Source organism: Rhipicephalus microplus, chromosome X, assembly GCF_043290135.1.
Source record: "Rhipicephalus microplus isolate Deutch F79 chromosome X, USDA_Rmic, whole genome shotgun sequence".
NCBI lineage: Eukaryota > Metazoa > Arthropoda > Arachnida > Ixodida > Ixodidae > Rhipicephalus > Rhipicephalus microplus.
Window position 1 is genome coordinate 18,017,384 of NC_134710.1, and position 23,212 is coordinate 18,040,595.

General features: G+C 43.7%; 1 long non-coding RNA gene across 1 annotated transcript; it reads right to left on the minus strand.

The window, feature by feature from the left end:
• Nucleotides 1-7,364: 7,364 nt before the first annotated feature.
• LOC142776798 (uncharacterized) lies at nucleotides 7,365-11,571 on the minus strand. The gene is made up of 3 exons (XR_012887810.1): nucleotides 11,214-11,571; nucleotides 10,712-10,742; nucleotides 7,365-7,498 (listed from the first exon to the last, which is right to left on the minus strand). It is a non-coding gene; the product is annotated as an uncharacterized LOC142776798 (long non-coding RNA).
• Between the last annotated feature and the right edge of the window lie 11,641 nt (nucleotides 11,572-23,212).

A 23,212-nucleotide genomic window follows, 5' to 3' on the forward strand; every position in this document is an offset into this window, starting at 1 on the left:
TGCATGCTCGCGTCTCGTGCCAACTGTCGCTCTCCCCACTCTCTCGCCTCGCAAGGCTGTCACAGGCAGCGTCTGCTAGTAAAAATTGACTGCTCGCGCAGCACAACCGTTCACTGACCACTCCGTATATGTAGGCACTGGATCGGGCGTTCGGAATTCAGTCAAGGCCATCTTTACTCGGCTTTCGCTTGACTTAATTGACGCTTTGCTTGACTCGAATAGATGCAATGGAAGCAACAGTACCTTCAACCAGTAATGGGGCACAACCCAACAGTGTCCCAACATTCGTTGAAGGCAACGCTTCTCTTTGATTCAATAAATATTGATAATAAAGACGAAACGACAATTAAGCATTCCCAAACCTTACCTAATTACGGAACAATCACGCGATATTCCCACCATTCCGTGACGCATTTACTCGAGTTCCCCCCCCCCCCCCCCTCATGGGAAGATGCAAGTTTTTTCTTTGTCGAGAACACATGAGTTTTACAAATCTATCTGGTGGTCTGTAAATTCCGCGTGTTCAGAGAGGGCAGTAGAGGCCACACATCGTTTCGTGGCGTCATATGTGTGTTGTTTAACTTCTTGAAATCACCAGTTTTACCTATGTACTGGCTGTCACAATTGTAGCAGCCTAGTGCATAAACAAGACAGAAATTTTCTGCTCGGCAACTTGTCCTTCACATTGGATAAACTTAAGCTTCCATGTTGGTACATCCACTCTTTTCATGTCTGTTGCTTCTACATATCACGCAATATATCTGACTTTTGAACCACAACTTTACTCACGTCTGCCTACGCCACGATTTCTGCTCGGCTTGAAGGCCGCCTTGATTGTCTAGGCTAAAACTGCCATCAGCAGAAGCTTTCGGGGCTACCCATGTCTTTTATTATTAATAGTAATAATATTTTAGTATTGTTGTTATTGTTAATATTATTGGTGATGCAACAGCAAACGTCCACAGCTACACACTTACTACTCGTGTTTCAAGGATAACACTTGGGTACCTTAGCTAAATTTTTCATTTTAGTTCTTTGAGATTGTGTAAATAAATTTGCAATTATTTTTAAGTGTCACGTCCACAGCAGAGAACTTAAATCAAGCTAACGTGCTGACATTCGTGATTCTTCTGTGGAATCAAGGAAGCTGTTGCACCTTGACAGATTCGTTCTTGTAACCATATATTCCAACGTCGGCACTAAAGCCCTGCACGGGCCGATTTTTCCGGCCCGGGCCCGGCCCGAAAATTCTATGCCTAGGCCCACCCGAGCCCAGCCTGGGGTTTTAAAAACCACCTGCACCGGGCCCGGGTATGGGCCTGGGGTTTTTAAATATGGGCCGTACCCAGCTCAAGCCTGACAAGTTTGGGCCCGGCCCGTTTTTGCCAAATATGCCCTTAGCATAAACGAAGAACTGCCCAATCTTCTGTTATCCAGTAAATACCAGCAGCACTCAAGATAAATTCTCAAAATGTTTTGAGAATTTCTTTCGGGACAATAACTTTACCAGTTTCTGTGTACACTTCCGGTTAATTACGCCTGTAACACTCCAGGGAAATAATGTTAGAACTATGACAAATGAACTTGGAGTCATAGCTGTCTTTTTCATCTATGCAGTGCTAACCGCGCTACGTTACTTTTGCAACTTAGAAGTGTGGCAGTTTGGGCTAGTTGCTATGACATAACGATAGTTATAGCGCGAGAACAGAATGAGGACAAAGAGACAAGAAGGACACGAGTGCTCGTGTCCTTCTTGCAATTTTCTTGAATGAAACAGAATGAAAAAAAAAAATGCCACCTGCACCTTCCCAGGGGGAGAACTCGAGTAAATGAATCGCAGAGCGGCAGGGGGGGGGGGGGGGGGTATCACATAAATGTTGCAAATTGGGTATGGTTTGGGAATGCTTAATGATTCATCATCATCACCATCCTGACTACTCCCACTGCTGGGCTAAGGTCTCTCCCATGATCCGACAATCAACCCGGACTTGTGCTTTTCGCTGCCACATAATACCTGCGAACTTTTTACTAACTTTCTGTCTCCCCTTCAAGCATTTGCCTTCTCTGGGAATCTAGTCAGTTACCTTTAATGACCAGCGGTTATCCTGTTTACGTGCTTCATGCCCCGCCCGCGTGCATTTGTCCTTCTTATTTCGTCTTTATTATTCTTTTTTTATAGAATAAGGGAGAATTGTTGCCTTCAACGTCAAGCGAAAGCCAAGATGCACTTGACTGAAATCTGAACGCATGATCCAGAGGATGAGCAGTCGTTTTTTTTTACAAGCAGGCGCTGCCTGCATTGGCCTTGCGAGGCGCAACAGGGTGAGGGGAGCGACAGTTTTGCGGGTGTCTTCTTGGGCCGGCACGTGACGCGAGCCGCAGCCGTCGCCGAAGAAAGACATCGTGCGACTAAGAAATGCTCCACATTTAAAACGCGCTTTAGCTGCTTCTGGCAGGAAAACACCAGGCTGGGTAAGTGGGTTAAATTAACCCTACATAGGTTTAAAAAAAAACTACTTAGGGTTAAATTGACAGGATGTAAGAATAGACTTGTTGGTGGTGATACATTATGAAAACATCTGGCGTACAAAAAAGGCAATAAGAAAGATGACTGGACGATGTGCTGTCCAGCACATCGTCCCGTTGTCTTTTTTAGTCCACGCCTTTGTCATGCGCCACACGTTTTTCACAATGAAAGGGTTAAACATTTTCCATTCATTTTTGTGAGTGAAAATTGATTTTTAACTGGTTTTTTCATCACTTCTAGAAATTAATCTGTCCCCAATCGCTTTATTTCTGTCATCTTGAATTTTAAATGTAATGTCTTGGGGAGTGAGAGTGATGCCTTTTTTATTTGTAAGGTGCCACCGTCCTTTTGGGTATTTATCGCTGTTTTTTTTTTTTGCAGGCTCTCTATGTAGAGTATAATGAGAAAGCGATGTGCTCAGCATTCACAATGCTTATGTTACGCAAGGCGCTCAAGGGATGTGGCCAAAGGCCAACCTGCGGAAACTGTGCTTTCAATCGGTGTTGTGTGGTCTTCCGAGCAAAGTTGACCTTTGCTGAAGATCCAAGTGTGACAAACTGAAGCAGCAGACAGCTCCAAGACATGATCTGTGCAAGTCACATTTAGACGAGCTGCAAAAAAAACAAAAGGAAAAAAATAAAAGGTGCATCCTCAGTGTTTATGTACTTTAATTACAACCATTTAAAACTTGGTGAATCGGTGGCACTGCAGAAAGCTGATAAATGCTCGTCAAACTGTGGAAATTCAAAAAGAAGCATATGATCTTACCATATGCATGAACGCTGCTTCTTTCCGTTGCCCCCAAAAAGCATGTGGTACAGCTAAGCGTACTTATGAACTGACAGCTGAGAACGTAGCAGATGTTGAACATAAAAAATTTTCTTGCTTTAAACAAGTCGCTCTATTTGAACTTTTAATTGAACTTTGCTCCATAAATTTTCTTTGTATGCCCTTCCAAACAAGTGCGGACATGAAATTTTAATTTGACTGCATCACCGAAGTGCCTAAACATGAATAGTTTATTTAAATTATACTCTCAATGCCCAACATTGTACAGAAGCAAGTGTTTAATATATTTATGTTATAGGATGTTATGCAAGACCACTTGAAAAGATTAATGGTCTGACCTGTTGGCAACTGAGTGAAGAAGGTGGTTCTATAGGTGAGGTGTAAACTCGCAAAGGCTTATGGGATGCAAGCGGTCTGCACTGGCTTCCCGTTCAATGGCTCTCCATCCGTCTGCTGCGTCCCTCTTTAGGTATCGATGTGCTCTCTTTCGTCATAGCAACCCAACGTGTATGCTGTGAATTTCTAGAGCCCGTTAGCATAGCCACACATACGACTGACCACGAAAAGAAAGCATGTGCTGCCGTGAAATATTTTCAAGTGGCAAACAACAGGTTGTACATGCTATCACGATTCTGCGTTTCATCGGAATAATAAGTGGCGTCGACTTGGCTGTCACGTTCTTCAACTATTTTACACTTGTATATTAATGCAGGGTGCCCGCTAACGTGCTTATTTTTACATGTTTCCATCTTTGGGGGGTGCTCAGCTGCTTTTTTATTCGTAGTTGCACCGCAGCTCGTACCAATGTTCATCGTGTGAAAGGGGTATCCTTTATTACTGAAACTACGCGTTCAACGGCAACGGCCTGGAAAACTGTTCAATCCTTCGTTCGCGATGACCTTGACTATAATACAACACTGACAAAGCTTTAAAAAGCTAAATATGTCAGCGGCAACTTTTTTTTAGCAAAGTAGAGCTTGTTTGGCGTTTACATATTGCATCGTGTCGGTAAACAAGCTACTCGAAACGACACTCACCTCATAGTCAGGCGCTGTGCTTGTTATGCGTAGTTACCTGTTCTGCTCCATGTGCATTGGATGAGGTATGAATAAACTGACTACTAAAAGAAATGCTTGTAAAAACATTTGAATTCACCAGCAACATATTGCATAGCTGTTCTATAAGTAGAATAGTATTTTCTTGTCTACATAACTGACATAATTTTTTTCCTACTGGTGCGAGGTCTTCGCCGTCAGAACCACTGACTGATTACATATACATCATTGCAGTTCATGTCATTGACAAGTTGTGTGTCCATCGATTCCCCAGCATCACTTCTGGGCTGATGTCGTGCGGCTGCTATGGCACGCATTTTTCAGTATCAGGGTCAGAGCTGGCTGCACGTTATGTGGCGGCAGTGCGTTTTAGCGTAAACGCCGTATGCTTGTAGTAGATGCGTATATAGTGATTGTGGTTGTGCTGATGAAAAACAACACATTCAAGTGCCTTTCGTGCTTCCGTCTTGATGCCTCAGTTTCTCTTTTGTCATGCCAAAATGTCGACGGCACGTAGTCAGCCTACCATAAATTTTTGCCGGGAGTGCCTGTACGTAAATACCAAACGTGTCACACAAACGAAACCATCCATGCATGATTTGGGACAAATATCACCCATTTGACGTTAAGCATCCAAAGGCTATACCACTCACCATGGCTGCCCTTATTACCACAAAACCAACTTCCATATTTTATCTTCATTTCGAGGGAATCTAAACATCTTTTTCTCTTTGGTGCTCGAACTCGAGCAACCGACAGCTGCATAATCAACCATGATTGCATGAGCAATCAAGGTTGTCTGTGGACAATCAACCATGATTGTATGAGCAACTAGCTTGCAACCCAATCAAAAGAAAAGACGTGTCTACAGCTCCAAAAACTTGGCCAGCGGAACAGGGCACCACGGATATCTTGAACCGGAAGCCGATGCAGACGGCACCTCCCACGAGCCTTTGCGGTTTTACGCCTCACTTATTCAGATGCTCTCTTCGGCATGAATGAATTGAAGAAAAGGTTCGTGTGGTAACTTGGCACTTTGACTTTGATGTTGCCATCTATTTGCATTCAAGTGTAGCAAGTAGTGTGACACCCCGACTTGCACATTGTCTTCCCTTTACACTCCTCATTCTTAAAAACTACTTGGTCATCGACCTCCATGCTTCTTTGACACAATTACTAGCAACTATCCTGGCGCGTGACGCTGTTGTATATCTTGTAGAACTGAAAAAATTGTCAGAATGGGTGCCGACTTGCTGTTTTGATATCACTAAAATGCATATCGTAACAGAAAGGCACATGCCAGTGAAGTGGATAAAAAGCATCATTCCTTTTCTAGCAGCCAGCAGCAGATCAGAACAATCCGTGCAGTATTATAGAAAGAAAGGTATTTTAAGAACTTGTTCCTTGTTAGATACAATATTAATGAGCACAAGAAGTAATGGCAAGGAAAATGTAGGAGATGTTACCTGTAGCAATTATCGGTCGCAGCAAGTTGTCTTTTGGCCCACTTCACACTTGTATGATAATTGGAACAAATAACATCCCCTTGTATGTTATTTGGCATGGCATCTGTTCTCATTAATTCGAGCAGTATTCTATTGATGGCTTTTTTAATCGACCTAGGTTACACCCACTATGGCAACATTAAACCACTTCTGAAGACAGTAAAAAAAAAATTTTTTTTCTTGCAACGATATTGAAAGAGGTCGAATATTGCACTAAAATGATCCCCATAATTTCGACACTTCAACTACTGACGACCAGTAGGCGAAGTGTCGCACATCAAATATTTACGCTCGATGTTCCGGATGGTGCTAAATGATTGATTGATTGATTGATTGATTGATTAATTGATTGATTGATTGATTTGTGGGGTTTAACGTCCCAAAACCACGCTATGATTATGAGAAACGCCGTAGTGGAGGGCTCCGGAAATTTCGACCACCTGGGGTTCTTTAACGTGCACTCAAATCTGAGCACACGGGCCTACAACATTTCCGCCTCCATCGGAAATGCAGCCACCGCAGCCGGGATTCGATCCCGCGACCTGCGGGTCAGCAGCCGAGTACCTTAGCCACTAGACCACCGCGGCGGGGCTGGTGCTAAATGTGATCGCCAAGAAACAAACTTTCTTGCAATGGATGGTGCTAAATGTGATCGCCAAGAAACAAACTTTCTTGCATGAAGAAAAAAAATGATTACTGCGAACATACTCCTGGGCTATTTGGCTGAGCTGAAGGTGTGGAAAGAAAAAAATTTTAGTCTCGAAACTTTATCTCTGTTGACGTGTCATAACATTTTGATCTGTAAAAACCAGCCGTAGATGAATAAATAAATAAGTAAATAAATAAAAAGATCGTTTGATGATGTGACGCCATACTGGCTGTTGGGCAGTGAGGATTTGATGCGAAGTTCAAAGGTTTGCTCTTGAACCTTTTTTTTTCTTTTCATTATTCAACTTGTGACTGCAAAAACAAATAAAGGGTTTCATTCTGGTAATTTTCCCTCTTGTGAACCATTATCTGCTCTATACAACTTCTAACAGATAACTATCTTCCTTACACATAACTGTCTAAGCCACTTCTCATCTCGTGGTAAACTTATCACTTGACATGGTACTTCAATATAGTTCCAGGTTGAAGCTAGTGACCATGAGAAGTTGATATATTAACGTTTCGTGTCACTCTGATGCCCGAGTACTCTTACTGTGAGCTGTATGTAAAGTGCATTCGATGTGAATGAAGTGTTTTCCTTCTGGCACCTTTTGCCAGTCCAAGTGTCTCCATCTCTCTTGTGTCAGACACGCCTTCTCGCATGCCTTCATCTAGTTGGCGCTAGAACCGTGCACTTGCTTGAAGGCATATATTGGCTTGATAGAATATTTGAAACGATAACAAATGAAAAAAAATCGTAAGTATTGACATATTGTTGGTCAAAGGACCCTTTAGACCACATGGCAGAATGCTGCATTTGCAGTAAATGAGTTGAGATACTTATGCATTGTTGAAATTTGCTATACTTCTTTATTGTCTCATTTATATGAATGAATCTTGTTTGCACTGCAGAAACATCTCAGCATAAAGGGCCAAGGTCATCCCTTATCTTCCAACGGGGCTGCTGTGATGCACTTGCAAACAAAAAATTCAGAATAAAGTATTACTGTAACATTCACTGAAACTGCAAGACACAAAAATAAAACTTAGCAGAAAGCTCAAAACAGACATATTTATTTTAAGGTAATGCAGGTATAATAGCGAACATGCAGCTTCTTTAAGCTATAAAATTTGGCCCGGAGTTGTTTCTACTCACTCCTTCCTCCTTACCTTGTATAAAAACAATCTAACAACAGAGGGGCACACGAACTTTATCTCATAAGTTCTTTCATGGCATTACTATGAATGTCCTTTAGTTGTCAACTACATCACTCAGGAGAGAATTTATAATGAGCTCACACACTATATCTAAAAAAAAGCTGACAAATAAATGCAGACCAATATTTTAAAAGTAAAAGGGGGTGTAAAAGTTTTCTTTGTTACGTTCAGCTGACATGACATTGGAAGCTCTTTGCAGATGCCGATGTCATGTTTAACTCTAATACGCTCTTGACAGATGGAGGAGCGTATGAGAGTTAAAGGTGTTTGTTTTACCATTTATGCACTCGAAAGACACGATTATGTACACTTCATAACATATATGGTGAGACTCAAACACTTTGGCGATGGTCCTGGTCTGTGAACGCACTTGTGAAACAAGAAAGTTTTGGTGCACTACAGTGCAGAAAGACACAATGGACAGAACGTAAATGACGAGAACAAGCGCTGAACTTTCAACAATGTTTATTGGGAAATAGCACGTATATTTATACCGCCCTGAGAAGACTGAGAACCTGGTGTATCCCACGCACGTAAGTCACAATGCAATGTGCATATTATCCGTGAAGTAACTTTGCCAGCCGGTCTAAACAGTCTTCTTTCCCTTGAACCGAAGTTTGCTGTGGCATTAAGGGAGTCGAGGTCAGCAGAGCTTTCTTTTGTACGTAAGGTATCGCATGAAGCCCCTGTCGATTAGAGCGCATGTTGTATTTCAGGAGGTGCGAACATCCTTAACAGCTGCAAGAGCTTAAAACCCGGCCCAAACATTAGACGAGCGGCTTCTTTTCTATGCGACCACTCCATCCACATTCTTCTAGTCGATAAGAGAGGTGGTTTCACGATTCTACTGAGCAAAAATATTCTTAAAACAAAGTCGAGAGAAGCGATTTCTACAGTCGATTCTCACTCCGATGTTTCATTGAGTAAACAGAAGTCTAATGCAAAAAGGGTGACAAGCTTAACCTTTCTGATCTGGTTAAGGCGATCGATAAGAGCAAGAACAATTTTTCAAATGTCTTTTTTAGCGCAAAATTTACAAGGTCGATGTACCTTTTTGCACCATTGTCTATGAATCTGAATCAGCGTAATCTCAAGCTTTTAGTGATAGATAATCATTTTATTGAGACTAAATCTAACCGGGCTTTAGACGTCTTTGACACTTTCACTGACATGTGCTGTCAGGATTCATCGATTTATATCGAAGATCTTTTTTTATTCCTTGCATCATAACTTAATCCTTGAGTGTGTTAAGCATTCTATTGACAAACAGAGTTCCATTGCTTTCCAAAACTCTGTGGGGATTTCTGCTGGTGGTTTCTTGGAATGTTTAAGCTTTCATTAACCGTCTACTTATGCACTCATTCTTGCATCGCTTGGTTATTAGAGACCTAATTCTTGCTCACTTCAATCGTCAGATCAGCGGCTTGCTCACGAATGAAAATGTTCTTAGAATATTCTGATATGTTGACAATTAACTAATTGTTTTAAGTTGTGATCGTACGACTTAAAAACACAAAGCAAAGTGATACTATATGTGTTTTTTTTTTGGTGTGATGAGCCCATTTAGCCTAATCTATGAACTCCCAGCAAATGGCGAAATTAGATTTTCAGATATCCGGTTTTATTTTACATGTGTTAGCGTCTGCTGGTGCTATGAACCATGTACTAACAAACCACTACTACCTTTCAAGTCCACCCACTCTAAGCTCGTTAAACGAGCTATTGCCAAGTTCTGCCTCAAGAGTGCTCTGGGAAAACCTTGCCCACACTGTACTTCTGAAGCATTTGAGCGTCAAGCTACAAGGCTGTCAGATGCTGGGCATCTCCAGCCACTCCACATTTCAGTTGCAGACAGCCTGCTCAAGAAGGTGCGCCACCACCCACAAAATTGTGAAACCATCGTACAGTGCTGGCAGAAAGTAGCATTGATGCCTTATATGCACAAGCTGCCGCCCAGCTTGAAAAAGGTGGCCCAGTGGTAAGACGCGGAACTCTTATTTTCCGTACCAAACAGGCTGTCTGAGCTCTGCAGAATTACCGAACTGGAGGCAAAGATGAAACAGGTCTGCGGTACAAAGCACAGGACGCCCTTTGCTGATTGTGCAGAAGGGGTAGAGTACGAAATTCTTTTATTGTGAGGGAAAGTGTACGATTGCCAAACTGGGCGTTGCATAAACGATAGGCTAAAAGAGCATGCAAACAATGTGAATAATGCGCATGACTGAAAAGATTTTGAAGGTTTTCTAGCTAGCCATTGTATAACCTGCCAGAATTTTTCCTCCCAATCAGTGGTCGTCATTTGTGTTCTATCTATTGTGTGTTTTCTGCACTCTAGTGCACCAGAATACTGTACCGACAAGCCCAACTCACCACTTTGATAATGAAAGGCTGTATTGCAGTAGCTGTCCAATTTGCTTCTTGGTTGCAGTTTTGAAAAATTAATTAAAATACTGTATTCTTAATTTCTTACAGCAGTTTACTTCAAGCGATTTACCGAGTAGATTATATAGAATAATCAAATTTAAGCTGAGAGTGAACAAAACTTGAGAAGAAAAGCTTGCTAGTGTCTCTTGCAAGCTTAGGCGTAAAATGACCAGGAGGGGATGCCACAGATGTTAGCTGAACAAGCTTGCATACCTTGGGCTGTACTAAGAATAGAGCGAACATTTATATAGCTGAAGTGTTTTTCAGAGCTAAGCTTTGCAAGATCCATCGCTTTGGGGATGTTAGCTCTACTAAATAGTAGCTTACAAATTCATCCCATGGCCCTTCTATCGCCCGGTATGAATTAGCATGAGAAACAGCCGACATGTTCATTCCATGATACAGCATGTGTGTAGGAGGCACCAAATGATGACATGTTCTTCCATAATATGAGAGCGTAGAATTTGGTGGGAAATCCATGACAAATATGTCCGTATAATTTTAAGAAATTAGGTTGTTGGATGAAAATAAAGAAAAATACGTACTGATTTGAACTTGAAGCGCTCGTCTCTATGCCTGCAAATACGACAAATGATGCAATGCCTGATTAAGTTCGGCTTCAGTGCCATACGCGTGCGCTGCCGAGAAGCACACGATGAAAGTACTGACATTTACACGTTTGGCTTCACCGCCATGTACTTGCGTTGCGGAGAAGCACGCGTTTAGGGTCATTAAAATTACACGAGTGTTGTTCTCTCAATCCCAAATGGGCAACGCGAAGCACAATTTAATTTTGGCATTTCAGCATATCAGGGTAATAAGAGGATAACTCGGTACAAGTTACACGACTTTTCAGGAAGCTATTACAGGGGCCAAAGAATTCAGCACTACATATGGGAAGCATGTGGGAAAGCGTTCTTGAATCCCGGCAGCATAGCCCTATATTATCACGCCATCTGATGTTAACAGGTTTTTTTTCACTATTACACGCGGGATAGCGGTCAACAGGGCAGAGTACAACTACAAATAATAGAGACGACTGCTTACCTGTTGTGGCAAGGCAGCGCACTTCAGCCAGCGACGTCTGCCGATCGAGCAGGCACAGTCACCACGATGTAAACAAAATCTCAAGGGGGCACCGGTTCGTGCACCACGTTAGCCACACAAAAGCTGCACGACTCGCAGAGCCAAATCACAGACAAACGATCAAACTCACTCGAGCAAGGCGCTAGCTTGAGAATCAGGCCAGCGAACACCTCACCAGCCGGTGAAGCGGCGTTTCAAAAACTCCGCTGCGACGTAACGGCGCCACCATTGAAAATTCCTAGGTCGAAAAATCCCCAGGAAACCTCTTCCTAGGTAAGATTCTGTACGATAAATAGACGCTCGCTATGTATCATATGTATACGCGCGCCACAGCAAAATTCGAAGAGTCCGTGCCGTGACGTTATTCAAGCCTCCCACCAGGCGGCGCCACATCATCTTCTTGGGGCTAATGGGTTTCTACGACCAGTCGTGACAGAGCTGCCGACCAACCGTAATCAACGCTGTGTACGATAGTCGCTTTGGAATACGCCTAAAGGCGACACATAAAAATGACAGTGGTTGCAGTTCACATATAGAAAAAAAAACGAAAGAAGGAAAGATCAAACACTGCACTCTCAAGGAAACCTCCACGGCATTCCGCTAAAACTTGCGCATTCTTGCGTTTGGACGATGCACAGGAGACTCGATACGCATCAGGTGTATCAAAATGCACTCAAGAACCGTTGAATGCGTATTTCGCAGCTCAAGATAATTTCGTTTAAAGCAAGTTTACATATGACAACGCACGTTTCCGTTGGGCGAGCCTGTGCGTATCTCGCGAGCGAGGTTCACAGTGCCGCTTCGCATTCTGCGCACGCAGCGTTGTAATGCGTTCTCCTTTAGCACGGCGTGGTGTGGCGAACCTCTCCTTTTACCCTCAATTGAAACACACATTCATATGCTGGCAGAACATTAGAAGCCGCGCACAATATATGTGTTACGATAAAAACGAAGAATCATATTTCTGCTTGCACATGTACAGTTCACTTTTCTCTTTCAACTACGCAGCTTAACCCTGATGAATGATTCATTTGTAACTTAAAGATAAATTGTAGAACCATTTGCTTGTTGGTCAGCTCCGGTCGTAGTGTTACGACCCATTGATGAGAAACGAGAGCGATCTTTCTCGGGAGTTAAAAATGGAAGCCTATTTAGCTTACCATCCCGATCTCGGTGACCCACAATTGCTTGGAGAAAATGACTTCGTAAGCAATTTCAAAACTACGCCCATAGACTGTTGCCTCAAGCACTTCCCACAACCACAAAAAGGAGATAAGAGCTGGCATGCCTTCAAGGAACGCTGAAGTAAAGCTGTGAATAGAATTAGACATGATTTGTTGTTTTAGAACTCCATTGTCGTTAATACAGTCATATAGATTCATTTTTAAAAAATAAATGTTGGTCAGTGCTTCATTTTTCAAATTGGCGGCGATACCCGAGCACGTGGAAGTGAATGTGACGTGGTGGTTTTGGAATTGTTTTAGTTTGGCTCAATCAAACTTCCCACCCGAGACGTGCCATGTTAAGAATCTCGATTCTTTAGAATTATGTGGTCCACCGTGGGGTAACGGTGGGTACAGTGCTCGGTTTCTGACCCTCTAGTCGCGTGGTTGGTCGCATTTCGGTAGAGGTCCGTTCCTATAGAGGTCCGTGTACACTGCGATATCAGTGCATGCTAAAGAACACCACATGACCGAAATTTCCGGAGGCCTCCAGTACAGCGTGCCTCAAAATTATAGCGTGGGTACGGCACGTGAATCCCCAGATATTATTATTTTTGGAATCTATAATGAAATTAATTTTTACCTACAAAGAATCATATAGCTCTTAGCAGACGCCAACAAAAGTTTATAAAGTCGTGGCTAGATTGTGCATCAAGGCGGGCGTCGGAACCTGTATTTTCTTTTTGTGCGTTTCCTCCCTTACCTTCTCGCAGAAAAAGGGCTATTTCTCGTATTGTGAAGCAGTTTTTTGCAAATTTAAAAAATTGTCTTTCGTATCTCTTTAACGAAATAACCGATTCACACACTTTGGTTTCATGCCAGGAGCAGTGAAACATAACCTGATCGAGTTCGAAAGAGACTTTGAACCGTGCGAGAAGACGAAGGCACAAGAGAGAAAAAATATTCTGAACACCATGAGCACAGAGTGCCAACTGTTTATTTTCTGGAAAGCAAGGAGCAGAGTTTTCAAGTAGGAACCTATAGACACGAGACCAATCTTTGAATCTAGCATGTGCCGACAAAAATACTGTCATTTCTGAATGAGAGGACAGCCTTAGGTAGTGGCCAAATGAAAATTGGGTAACGTGGTACCAATATCGCGGAGCTTTGTGCATGTTAAGAAGCAAACAACGAGAGAAATAAAAACTGAACAAGAAGACAAACACACAAACAAAAAAACGGTCGTGGCATAGCGAATAAAATGAACACAGGTGAAATGATGGGGGACGTAATATCACTTAATGATAACTAAAAGTCTTAACTCTCAACAAATGGATAAGTAAGAAACCACATGAAACTCTGCAAATATGACAGAATGAGACAATAGAGAATGCGTTTCCAGCGTTCGACAAATGTTTGTAACTCCGCTTGTACTGGGCAGATTCTTGAAAGTTTTGCGGCGTTGAATTCGTGAGGCAATAAGCTCTTTTAGTGAATCCATTGCATGGTTATTTAAAAAAACGTATTCCAGGGCCCCTTTAAGAGGGCGCAAAGTCTGCCCTATACATTGACATATATAGAGAGGGGGAGCGCTGCAACAAACCTCTGACCCCTTCCCTCTGAATGGGGTACTCCGTGCACGCTTATGCTTACAAGTTCATTCTAGGCGTGTGGCATGCGTACAAAGAGACCGCGATGAAAATAACACCCTCACTGAGTAGACCATTTGCCAACATCGTAAAAGACGTCGCATACCTCTGAGCATGTGCGCCCGTTTTACACACACCCTGACGTTCACTGAGGCACGAAACAATAATTTCTGGAGATTAACACACCAAAACCTAGACATGATTATGATTAATATTTGTTGGGGTTTAACGTCCCCAATCCGCCACACGATTATGAGAGCTGTCGTAGTGGGGAGCTCCGGAAATTTTGACCACCTGGGGTTCTTTAACGTGCTCCTACATCTAAGAACATGGGCTTCAAGCATTCTCGCCTCCATCGAAAATGCGGCTGCCACAGCGGGGATTCGATCCCGCGACCTGCGGGTCAGCAGCCGAGTACCTTAACCACCGAGGCGGGTGACGTGATTATGAAGCACGCTGTTGCAAGAGAGTGCGAATTATTATGGACCACCGGTGGTACTTCAACGCGCACCTATAAATGAAACTACATGAGTGCACTTCGCCCTTAATGGAATGGGGCCACCGTGGTTAGGGGTGCAACGCGCGCGCGTCCTCGAGCTTAGCTGATAAACCTTCAGCGCACAAGGACAGAGGGAAGACGATGGCACTGTGGCATCTCTTTGTCCTCGTCTGGTTGTGCGCTGACAATTTATAGCCCATGTCTCACCATTTGACACGTGCAAACTGTCCCGATTGTGGAGCTGAGAAGCGCAAGAGGCACCGAATGAGGACAGATCAGTGCACCGTCTGGTATAGCTGCATTTTGATACGGGGCGTAGCCTGTGTTTCATTTCCGTGAAGTTTAAGTACGCGCACGCGTGTTGATGCTATTACTGCCTTTGCACGTGTAACTATTGGTTTGCGCAAACCATGCCAGAATGTCTGGAAACCTTCCAGATTATTTTAGAATCATGCTTCAGCTCGCAAACGCGAATGGTGGAGTTTAATCTGCAACTAGCGAGGCCGTCCCCAACGATATAAGACTGGAATCTTCGATACCACGTGCGTAAATGCCGACGTGCCTTACCGTAGATCAAATCACCGACGGCTGTGTTGTGTCAATGTGTAGTCTATAGCAACGCTAGATGCGCTGTTGTTGTCTTATATATGTATGGGTGTTCTAAGATGAAGCGTCATTCTTTATGTTGCGGTATAGAAGCGTGTCCACTCTCTTCTTCGTGGCCCCAGGCCGTGACACCACTTTAGCAACGAGTTTTAATGAAAGCATTACCGTACTTCGCCTGTAGCTATGTCACTCCGTCATGAGCTTCTCCGGCTATAGGCTGCGGAGAAGCATTGCAGAAGGTATCCATCAATATCGTCGGTCCCATGGAAAGAACGCCACACGATTGCCGGTTCGCCATCACTCTCGTATAGACTATACTTCTCCAAGTGGCCGGAAGTACAATTCTGCAGCGAGATGTCAACGCATACTGTGACAAGCTTTCTGCTGTCGCTGGTTTTCTCGAGACGGCTACCCTGACGAAGTTGTGTGTGACTCGGTCCTCAGTTTTGCTCCCGAGAATTCAACCAGTTCCTGAGAGATTGTGTTATTGGCCTCTGCTAGTATTTTTTGTACTACCCCCAAGCAATTGGACTTGTATAATGCTTCAACCGTGTTCAAAAACTTTGTGGAGACAGCTTTGCTGGAACATCGGCCACTCCGCCCAGTGGTCATTGAGTACCTTGTTATCTACCGGTGCACACCGCGCGCGACAACGGGGGTCGCCCCAGCTTTGTTGCTCCATAGGAGGCTGCCGAGAACACGTCTGGACGTCGTCGCATACCCGTCCTCTTCTTTCTTCAAAGATCCAGCCACCGGGCTCCGTTTGCTGCGTTGCAGGGTGAAGCAAAATCAAGACAGCATCAAGAAGCAAACAGATCTTTGTCGAGCTGCTAAGGCGACGAACATCACTATTGGGGACTTCGTTCGGGCGAGGAAACCCTCCGTCACCTTCAAAGGAGACCTTTCGTTTGGCAGTCCCCGTAAAGTGGTCGAACAACGCGGTCCTTCCTGTTTCCGTTTCGATGACCGCACGACATGGAATGCATCTAAGCTTGCCCAAGTTCCTTCGGATTCACATACCTTGCGTTCACAGGAGACCTGGAACGCGCCAGAGACTTTAGCACACCTGTGTCGCCATCACTGGGAAATCCGGAGCTACCAGCTGCTAGTGAGGCACCTCGAGTGGCGGCTGCAGCTATGCCTGTTCCTGCGACCACCCATGCGGCTCATAATGTCACACGCCTGAACCACAAGAAGGTGCACCTCTTCCTGCTGGGATCGCCAACCAAGCTGTTTCAGACCCGGGCTGTCCCTTAATTAAAACCGTGTCCGGCACGTGTTCAACGAGCAAGATCAAGACGTATTCCGAAACGTTACGACGACTATGTGCGATTCACAGGGGTTTTTTTCTTGTGCAGTTTGTTTTCCTTTTCTCATTATTAATTAGTGTTGTATATACAGTATTCTTTGACCTTTACGCAACTCTTTTTTTTTCATACTAACAGCGTACTAACACTGAACGTTTTAACGGAGGGGGGGGGGGGTCTCGTTGTGCCGCTATAGTTTCGGTTTCAATGTGTAGCCTAGCAACATTGGGAAGTGCTGCTGTTGTCTTATATAGACCTTTTTAACGTGGACGTCACCGTCCCTAGTCTGGCAACCCACTGCAGCGTGCGAAGCTCCGCGTTTCTATGGAAGGTATTCGAACGGATGCAGTGGCAGCCGGTTTTTTTTTTTGTTGTTGTTGTTTTGTTTTACCTGGCATGCCGATTTTCGTCTCAAATGGCGCAGTATTGGTTAAAATGAGTCTGTGAAACGTCTTGAAAGGTTCCATTCGTTCGGGGTCAAATATGATAATATCCGATGGCGCGAACGTGTGGCCGGTGTCGTATGTTTTTGGCACTCTTTCTGTTGCAAAAGCGTAAGAATATTTTGACCCGTTCAAGCAGGCAAGCAAGTGCTGGCACCCTTTGAATACACACTTAGTTTGTTTGTTTTTTCCTGGACTGTAATATTTAAGTTTTTTTTTTTTCACTCGCGGTTTGTTTATGCTGTTGCAGCGAATACCACCCGTACGTGCGATAGTGCGGGAGCACGCAGTCGCGATTTCTTGGTGATGATTGCATTTGTTTCTCCCTCACAAACTGTTTATCTTTTGCTCTATACCTTTAATGAACTCTTATTACTCGCTACCCACAGGTGTGTACGAAATTAGAACTGGTGGTGCTGGTACACAAAAAAGCGATGATAACGCTTACATTCCAGTACGTTTTTTTTTTGTTCTTTTTAGAGTCGTGGCATTTGATTGGATGGAGGTGGTGATACAGTAAAGATAAAGTTTTTTCTGCCGATGAGGCACCAAGCGCACCCGGTGGGCTAGAGCCTATGATCGGCATAGGGGTAATTTTTTTGTTGGTTTTTATAGCATTTTGTCTACTAGTTTTACGGCTTTTCCGAAATGTTGTTTGTCGTTCGTAAAGCTGAACAGAAAAATGGACAGTTATGGAAACAATAGACAACCACAACAACGTGATTTAATTTTGTTTTACTCTTTGAAGAGAATTAACTATGTTGTAGATCATCGCACAACTTCCAAGACACGGTTCTTGACCACACGGAAAATTGTCTTCCAGAGGCCGTTATTCTAAACACGAAGTGACAGACTACATTTTTTTTTTGTTCGTGATTCGGCTTTCATATCATACATGGTGCATGATACTTTCTGCCGTCTCACGCAAGTTTACACTAACGACAAGGATTCCGCCACATAATTTTCATGTAAAATTGAGTGAATGTTCGGGTTGCACAAGGCCGGTGCGCAGAACAAATTAAATGTCTCATGCCTGCAGTTACCCGCGCTTTGTAGCCCGCGCTTTGTACCCGCGCTTTGTAGTGTTACCCGCGCTTTGTAGTGAACAGTTTCTCGTCCGCGTTGAAATACAGCCACTTCAAATACATTGATCACCATGTTGAGCCGCGCTACGAGGCTAATATTGCTTTGAACAAACCCCCCATACTAAAATATAATATTAAAACGAAGCAAAAACAACACAGGCGGCTACGCGAGTAGTGTCTATAGTTGTTTCGTAACGGAAAGGGGTGTACTTCACCGCTTATGTTTGGTTGTCAATCTCACCATGTCCGATTGTCATTTGGCCGAGTAGAACACTGGGAATTCCGGGTACATTGCGGCACTTGCCGATATTGAACTTGTCACGTAACGCAAACAATGTGTATCATGAAGCTACTGCAAACGCTGCGCGTTTGGTGATGCGTACCACGTACTATGCAGACATCAGTTTACTTTTTTTGTGTGTATTTCTAACAACCAAGGAAGCACAGTGGTTTGCCATCGACCTTTCGCTAGCTGAAATCGCCATAAAAGAGAAAAAAACTGAAGTGCGACCTAAACATACTAATTGTTCGACAACACCCCTCATCCAAGCACCAGCATCTGCGCTCCGCGTCGTTGGCGCGCTCCAGGAAGAAGGAAAGCGCTGGTTGCCAGTCGGGTCCTCCTCGCCCGACGGAACGGTCTGATTGATTGATATGTTGGGTTTAACGTCCCGAAACCACCATATGGTTATGAGAGACGCCGTAGAGGAGGGCTCCGCAATTTAGACCACTAGGGGTTCTTTACCGAAGGAACGGTCTATTTTGGGTGTTCCAAAATAAATCGTCATTCTTTATGTTGTGTTATGGAAGCGTGCCCACTCTCTTCATCGTGGCCCCAGACCGCGACACCACAGGCTGATGCCGCCATCAGTGTAGATCATGCGGATACTTTGACTTTTCGTTTCGCGGGCAGAAGCTCGCCCAATAAAGAGTTTCGTCTTTATCAGCCCGAGCTCCGTTTTCTTCGGTGTCACGGCCACGCGACAATGTATAACTACTAATCCAGCAGACTGTTTAGCCAGGCAAGGCATAGGGTCAATTATTTGATTGTATTAAATAATAATAATAATACTATCTGGAATTTTACTTTTAAAAACGAAGATATGATTATTAGAGAGCCGAAGTGTAAGGCCCGCACAGCACACGGGTGCGTTTTGCCTTCATTGAAATGCAACCACAGCTGCCGGAATCGAACCTGTGACCTTTGGGTCAGCAACCGAAAACCGTAATGACCACGGTAAATGGGTCATTAATTGCAGTCCGTAGTGCAGTAAAAATGTCCTAAATTGAAATGAATTAAAGTGGACAAAAAATTGCCGTTTCCGTCACGGGGAGCCGAACCCACAACCTTCGAATCACGCATGCTATGCGCTACCAAAAGCAGAGTGTTTTTTTTTTCAGTTTATCCCGTCATTATACTGTACTAAAGTTAAAGACAATTATTGACCCACGTGCTTCCCGTGGTCGAATTACCTATTGGACTCATTTCCTTGTGTTTCATGAAGAAACCAGCCCCTAGAAAATTTTTTATGATACCTACTTTATGCATACGTGTGGATGCCATAAAGTTTCAGAATGAGTTTCGACTGAACCTGAATCGTCGTGGTAGTAGCGCAACTAAATATTTTCAGGCGAAGGCAGTAAACCTGCAAATATTGCCTCATTGAACTCTTTCGTTACCGCGCGAAAATGGCTATTTATAAGATAGCTTTTTTTGCCAGTTGGAGGAGTACTCTAGCAAGCATTGCTACATACGATATTTTGCACAATGAAATGCTCTTCCAAAAAATATATTTTGTAGGGCGAGAAATATTTTAAAATGAAAATAAAATGTGAAGAGCGCGTAATTTTTGGTTGCCAGCTGTTAAACAGTGCAATAAAAACGCTATATATGCCACTATAGTCAAAATAAAGGAGATTCATAATATAAATTTTGAAGGTAAATGACCCAGGAACAGTATAGAAATAATAAACGTTGTGTAAAATATTTCTATTCACATAGACAGAAAGAAAATCGGAAGTGAGGTGCCGCTTGATTGCCTGTGCCATTCGGTGAAAGTTTGCCTTGTTTTTCGTGAGATACATGTGAACTCATACAATTTTCTGAGTAATTTTTTTTTTATTTTGCGATAAGAGCTTACAGGTGTTTCAATACAGATTGATGCCCGTGATGTGATTAATCCCCGTATAAATCAGATGTCTTATGAACTTCGTTTTTTCGTCAAGCGTCAACCCTTTCTTTGAGCCACCTCCCTTCGCATAGGTTGTCGTTCCAATATATGCATCCAAGCATATCTCTTTGAATTTTCGCACATCGTATAGCGATTGAAAGGAAGCTGATAGGTGTAACCTTAAGAAACAAGAAAGGGGCCAGGGAAGAAACAGGGGTTAAGGGGTTAAGTTGAAATAAAGAAGAAGAAATGAACATGAACCGGGCATGTTGCACGTAGGCAGGATAGCCGCTGGTCATTAAAAGTAACTGATTCTATTCCAAGAGAAGGCAACAAGGGGAGACAGAAAGTTAAGGGGGCTGATGGGATTTAAAAGTTCGCAGGTAAAACGTGGCAGCAGAAAGCACAAGATCGGGTTGGTTGGCGGATCATGAGAGAGGCCTTTGATCTGCAGTGGGCGAAGTAAGGATGATGATGATGATGATGATGATGATGATGATGATGATGATGACGACGACGACGACAAAGACGATGACGACGGCGACCATGATGATGATGATGATGTTTAACGAAGAACAATATCGTGCGCAGTTTTGAAACGCTTCACGCTGCTCTGTAGTCAGGGCCAAGACGTGCTCCGGTGGCCCTCTTGTCGCGAGGAGAAACTTTGCCGCCAGTGCCAGCACACCATGCCCCAGCGACGTGTGGACCTTGCACGTAACCAGAGTAGCTATAAGATTGTGCACAAAGGCCAGCAGCGCTACGCACTTGCACCGGAGGAGACAACTTCAAGCCGTAAACAAAATAAACCCATGAACGGCTGCTGATGTTTTAGGCTCCCGCAGAGCATCGTCGCCATAAAACTTGAAGCTGAGGTGCTGTCATCCTCAGACTCTCAAGTTCTTTTTCACTCAATTCAGGTGTGGTAGCAAAACAGCGTCGAGAGGTGCGTTTCTTTCTTTTTTTTTTTTTTGTTGCACTTGAAGACGACTCGATCGGAGCACTTGTGACACTCAATGTGGTCCTGTCTCTTATATAACGACACAGATCAAACCAAAGCTCCTGTAAACTGGCCAAGAAGGCCACCTCCACACTTTATATATGCGGCGGACCTTCGGAAATATTTTTTGTAGAATAAATTTTCCATGACTTCTAGCAACAAATCTGTGATCCGTAAATTTCTGGCCTTTATTAATGCTCAACACTGTCAGATTGCGCAGCTGACACCTTAATTTGATGTTTGACTTGCCAAGGTTTTTTTTTTATTAAAGAACTCCAATGTTACTGTTGCATAACCACGAGGAACACGTACTTTTCTCAAGTTTGCCAGCAAAGTGCATTTTGACGTGTCAAGTTCGCCAGCCAAACACACGCTAATTCGTTCAGGCAAAGGTATGTCAAAAATCACTATGTTGCCAAAACGGCCAAATTCAAATTGATTCTGAAAGTTGAGTGGCTGGACTAACTACTAAAAAGTGCAGGGAGCACGAGAAACAAATTCAACAGGCCAAAATCGACGATCCAAAGCGTCGATCACCGGTGATAAATTTGAATAGGCGTGGTAAAGAAATAGTTAATGTGATAATTTGGAACAGCCGCCTCCATAATGCCAAAACATACTAACCGACAACATACGCGCTAACCTATATGCAGTAAAGCTAGCAAATTTCAGCTATACGCTGTAATTTATTATGGAGCTTGAGAAAAGTCATGAAATGACTAGGATTGATTATTTTGTCGTTAGTGTAATAAGTCGAGGTTGTGCGTTCCCTGGTTTTTTTCCTGCCCATGGTTGAGTGCTTCATCTGAGCACGGCACTCACGGATACTTAACGTCCCATGAAAGGTCCGCAGGACGACAATTGCGGACCGATGAAAATAAGAAAGCAGTCATTGTTTTTTATAGTCGTGGTCACTGCGCGTGCGAAGTCCTCAATGTCATATTTGGACTCTAATGCGATGGGTAACAAAAGTGACTTCCAAATGACATCCTTTTGACATGTCCTTGGAGAGTACCTAATGCGGTGTGGAGCTTCCCTCATGCGATCATTTTGCCGCATTTTTCGCACTAGACGATTATCCTTGGCACGTGCCCGATGCACATGTTGGATGAAACACAGGAACGTGCCAAGGTTACTTGCAGTGCTCCTGCAATGTAAACGGCGCTGAGGCAAAAATAAGTCTTCTACGTTTGTCGTAAAGCTAAAAAGCTCTGAGAGGGCACATTTGGCCGTCAACATTTGTTGGTCAAATCAGCCATACATGACGTTGCTTATATATAACGATAGTTATAGCGCGAGAACAAAATGACGACACAGAGACAAGAAGGACGCGAAAGACACGAGCGCTAACTTCCAACTGAGTTAGCGCTCGTGTCTTTTGTGTACTTCTTGTCTCTGTGTCGTCGTTTTGTTCTCTCGCTATAACTATCGTCATGCCATACCAACTAGCTTAAGCTGCCACACTTCTAACTTATATATAAATATCACGTGCTTTCACGGCGTACTTCAACTTCAATCTAAATTCGAATAACCCCTGAAATCGAACATTGAGCCGGTAGGGGTTCAAAAGCAGGTAACGTGTTTGACAAAACAAGAAAGTGCAGTGAAGACGTCAACTGGGGGTTGGGCAACAAATTTTCGTCGCCATCCCTCCTTCGTGAGTAAAGAAAAAAAAAACACGAAGATACAGGAGAAGCACCCTTTTCTTCTTCTTTTTTGTCGACATCTCATTGACGATACGAGATTTCTCCCACTTTCGACAGGTGAGACTACTGTGTTCAAAGCGGGACCTGAATAATTGTACGTGACACGCTCGATGTAAATGGAGGTACAGCAGATTCGCGGCACCCGGCTACTTCGTGCCAACACCAGCGCGTGACAGCGGCGCACTAATGCATGGGCGCACAGGTATTTAGTGAGGCAGCAGAACCGGCGCCACGTCGATGGCCGCCGCCAAGCAGCTAGTTTCCTTCTGCGATCAGCATTCCCGGGCCAGCCCGCTCTCGTCGGGAAGGCATCTTTTTTGCAACCCGCCGA